Source organism: Euprymna scolopes, chromosome 16, assembly GCF_053919585.1.
Source record: "Euprymna scolopes isolate OS-2025 chromosome 16, ASM5391958v1, whole genome shotgun sequence".
Lineage (NCBI taxonomy): Eukaryota > Metazoa > Mollusca > Cephalopoda > Sepiida > Sepiolidae > Euprymna > Euprymna scolopes.
The window spans coordinates 25,756,162-25,761,312 of record NC_136497.1 but is presented as its reverse complement, the minus strand read 5'-3'; the positions used below and the strand labels follow the sequence as shown (position 1 = coordinate 25,761,312).

Here is a 5,151-nt window from a genome sequence, read left to right as displayed (position 1 = left end):
GGGGAATTACTGATTGCCCTTTATTCATTACACTATTATAAATTTTCCAAAAACCACGAGTTCCTATCTTCTGCGATTCTATGCACTCCCTGATTATTTCAGCATGCCTTCTTTTGGCTGCTGTTATTTCACTCTTACAATGATTTCTAGAATCTATAAATTTTTGCCTATTTGCATTTGACTTATAACGTACGAACCAATGGAATGCATGCTGTCTTTGTGCAATGGCAGCTGTGAACCACGGGGGTGAGTGGGGCTTGCGCGTGGAGATATGTGCTTTAATGCCGACTTTGTACCATTCAGTTGTTTCATTGGCACACTGTTCAGAAGAGAGAGAGAAGATACTAGTTCATGGGAACTCTCTAATATCTTCTCCGTTAGCTTCCCAGTTAGCCCTTTTGTAGTACTTTGTCATTTTGAGTAATGGCTCCTTACCTTGGGGTTGGGATTTAAATGTGATGTTTACTGATACTACTAGGTGGTCTGCGTTTCCAAGTGGAATGTGGCCATTAGTCACACAATCCTTAGGTACTGTGTTAAGATATAGGTCTAAAAGTGAAGCTTGCTGGTGATGACTATCTGGAAGGCGGGTTGGGAACATGACTGTAAGGAATTGGGCTATAGAGAAGCTATAAGTAGAGCGTCCAGCTGCATCTGTGCCAGTGGCGTATCTAGGGTATGGCAGGCATGGCCCGTGCCATGGGCGCCACTCTGACATGGGCGCAAAAATTGCTTGATAAAAATTAAAATTAGTAGTTAGGTATATCTAAGGTATAAATTATTAAGAAGGGGCGCACATTCAAACTTTGCCATGGGCGCCATTTTACATAGGTACGCCGCTGATCTGTACAACCTGAGAAACAAAGCCAATTTTTATGATGGACATTAAAGACACCAAACAAATGTATTTGAGCATTCCTATCTAAGGAAAATGGTGCATCTATACTATCAGAGATTTGATCTATTATGGTACAGTCCTGACTTGAGGGAGAGCGGTACAGAGAATATAAGTAACTAACATAATGATGAAATGCTAGGCAAAAACACACACACACACACACACACACAAATATATATATATATATATATATATATATATATATATATATATATATATATATTAGCTGGACGCCCGGCGTTGCTCAATCATACAATACGCTTAAACATATTTTAATTTATGCAGATTGTGTATGTATATTATAGAATATTGAATATTGAATATTAAATATTACGAAGAATAATTTGCCCAGTGGATTAATTTGCAAAAATTTATTTTTTTAAATAATAATGATAATGTTGTTCATCAAATTCTGTCTGTGTTTGTTTACGATATCATGTCAGCTGATATTTGGCCTTGACAATCTTAAAAATAGTCTTTCTTCTCTTATAGATATAAAAGAAGAAATTTGGAGGAGAATATTTTACCTTACACCGGCCAAGGTTACACCAGTGTAACATGAAATATCCCCTGTAAAAAAAAATTTAATATAAGAGAAGAAAGACTATTTTTAAGATCAGATTTTTTCGATTTTCGATACTTATTGGATGCATTTCTGTACAAAACATATCTAAGAACACTGCCAGACATATAAATTAGCTTTGTGTGAAAGAACCTATGAAGAAGGAACTTACACACACACACACACACACATACACACACACACACATACACACGCACACACACACACATACACATACACAGACACACACACACACACACACACACACACACACACATACACACACACACACAAAGTGACTTTTATGTAACAGTAGATATAGATTCCAAAAAAAGCTTTGGCTGATAGTAAATTAATGTTGTGTGAAATTACAAAAAGTCGAAGACATCAAATTGCAATGTATACAGCATTTTGTACAAATATTTTTTCAATTAAAGAACTCTGTGTTCAAAGTGCGTACTGCATTTTGTCACAGTCGATCAAAAACTATAACGTGTCCACGATTCATTTTGTTGTTTGCAACCGTTTCAACCCAACAAAAATAAGTGGTGTGTGAATATGTGGTACAATGGATGAAACCTTGATCCATTGCTTCACCCCAGAGTCAAATCAGTAGCTAGCTGAGTGAAGAGCTGCAGGTGAAAGCTGTCCAAGGCAACTAAAGATGCAAACATCAGCAGGTAAAGTCTTGGCCTCAGCATTTTAGCAATAGTGTATATTATATAGCATTATTTGTGCATTTGAAGGAAGAAATCGCTAAATAAACGATTAAAAGTGAAATAAAAGACATGCTCTTTCACCAAGACAATGCACCATGTGACAAGTTGCAATAGAAGATATTATTCATGCAAATGATTGCGCCACTATTTCGCCTGTCGGATGACGGGATCAGGAAGGAAGGAGAAGAAAAGAAAAACTTAATTTTGTGGATGAGTTTTTTTTCTTTTTTATGCATGTGGAATCAGGTTGCCTATGAGTCGTGGCAGTAAAAAGGCAAAATGGAGAGCAGAGACGTTGAGAGTTGGTACGAATTATTGAGGTTTTGACATTTTATTTTATTGTTCGACAGACGTCTTTTCGTTTTTGGATTTTGCTTCGTTTGGTCAGTTGGAAGAGAAGAAGCTTCTTTCCATAGAAATAACGTTTTCAGTTTTTCTATACTCCATCTTTATTTCAAGCATATGTGCTCGTTGGAGTTCTAAACTCCATGCTTGCCTGTAAAACATACACAACAAAAACTCGTCTCCCACCGTGTAAAAGAATTTCTCTTGCTTTGTGTATCGATAACCAAACAGAACTTTGTGTGTGTGGGGGGGGGTGGAGAATGAGATTAACGGCTGGTTAGGGTTAGAGTTAGGGTTATCATAAAAACATGCAGCATTACTATTTGCCAAATATCTACAACTTATAAAATTTACTTGGAAAAATAGATTATGTCTTGTTGGAAAACAGTTATTTCTTCCAGTCAACTGCTTCTGATTTTTGCGTAAAATATGGCGGATATCTTTCTTTGAAGTAAGACAGTTATTTATCTACATATGTAACGTTTTAGGCCTGTACGAGTTTCTTGTCTGTCACTGTTTTCAAAACTGATTTGACCATCCACATGCTCCATTTTCTCATTCTGCATTATTCCCCGTGTATAACATAGCATGGATGGCTATATGCAAATACCGAGCTGTGAGCAAAATGACATCACAGTAAGGAAAAAAGGAGATTATAAAAAAGAGAGAACACATTTGAGAAGACGATCACGTTAGAGACATGGATTACGTTCGGGAGCACATTCAAGAAAACGATCACATCAGAGACGTCACAGCCATAACGAGAAATCATGCATGGCAAGAGAATGAAGAAATAAATGTCATTGTACAACAACAAAAAAGTGAATTGAAGTTCTTTTCTTATTTTTTGTCTATTTTGCGAATGAGGCTACAACGTGTTGGGTAACATGACACGTGCTGCCCAAAAATATTTTTGCTTGAGTTTTGATTGATTCCAGTCAATATGCGCAGCTGACAAAATGCTATATTGGCATGAATGAAAAATATCAAAAAGTAAAAAATATCTGTAATGTAGCAATCAATGAATTTATGTAATTTATTTCCCGTTAATGCAGTTTGTATCACAAAAGAAAATATCTTTCCCATAACAATCAGAGTTGGCAGCAAACTTTATCATTTGTGTAGCATAGTTCAGGAACATGTAGACTCCATCACAAAAGAGACCAAAACAAGAAATAACTCCACTCCTTTTTTTTTGTAACAATGACATTTATTTTCTCATTCTCCTGTCACGCATGACTTCTCATTACGGCTGTGACGTCACCCACGTCTCTAACGTGATCGTCCTCTCTAACATGTTCTCTTTCTTTTTCCTTTTTTTTCCTTGCCATGATGTTATTTTGCACATGGTTCGGTATTTGCATGTAGCATCGGCACTCTGTTACAGTTGCTATTGACTAAATTTGGAGTAAGATGTTGGATGCAGGGTCAAAGTTTAGAAGTGTATTACAGTACTGTCTACTCCACCATCATGGATAAATACCTGGCAATATGCAAATATCTCTGGTACTCTACCTAAGAATTCATTACACAAACTCCTCAACTTAATATTCACAGCTAACATAAATTGGAACAAATACATGAAAGATACTGCCAAGTTTGCTGAAAAGAAGATAGGCTCCCTCTACCATGCTAGAAGACTTCTCTTATATATCTCTACAAAGCAACGATTTTCCCATGCATGGAGTATTGCTGCCACATCTGGGCTGGTGCACCAACCACTTGTCTCTCCCTATTAAATAGAGTTCAAAACGTGTCTCCAATCTCATAGGTCCTATATTGCCAACCAAGCTCTGACCCCTGTTCCATGGCCACAATTTTACTTCAATAGAATAAAATCACAGCACTTATGCCTCCTCAATTTCCTGGCTTTTTGGCTAGGAACAAAGTGTAGTATCTGTTCTGATACTACACTTCACTTTTTCTGACCTCAATCAGTGGATGAGAAATCCTTCTAGACAAAGACAATTTTAATTTTTGTTCCTATCCAGAATGACCCTTTTTGGGGAAGTGGATTTTCCCCACATTAAAAACCGACCTTGTGTTCTAACTCTGCCCTCGTGGGGAGGCAAGTAAATAAGAATATAAATAGATCGGGTCGACCCAACAAGCAGCAAAATCCTACCCCTTCACTGTAGAGATTCCAAGATGGTGGAAAACTTTCTACTCTAATGGTTTCTTTCCTCCAACTGCTAAAATTTTAGAATTTTTTATCTGTTTCCCTGATTCTACTAACATGCAGAAATTTAACTGTAGTGTAATCAGATATCTCGCTGCTCAACTCCCCTCTCAGAATGCTCTTGTAGGTGTGGTCCCTGATTGACAGTAGCCTCTTACATCTCAGTGATAATCTGCTTTGCTCAAGATGAAAAAAAACTGGGACAAAGGTAAACTTCAATAAGTTCACTCCTTTATTCGCAATGGGTTGGGGGTCAGCTCCTTTTTCTTTCTGTCCCCATTTTAAGCTTAACCCTCATCACTCATCCGATTGACACAACTTTACTTTCTTCATCAGCTAATCTTTTTTTCTCCATTAACCATACCTTTGGCATCACCAACTTAACAATCCCAATATTTTCTTCATCACTTTCAGCTCTCTCATTCAAATTTTAATCCGCTCTAATTTC

At 37.1% G+C, this 5,151-nt stretch overlaps 1 pseudogene; it reads left to right on the top strand.

The window, feature by feature from the left end:
• Nucleotides 1-4,381: 4,381 nt before the first annotated feature.
• Nucleotides 4,382-4,563, top strand: LOC145296462 (U2 spliceosomal RNA; annotated as a pseudogene).
• The last annotated feature ends 588 nt before the right edge of the window (nucleotides 4,564-5,151 follow it).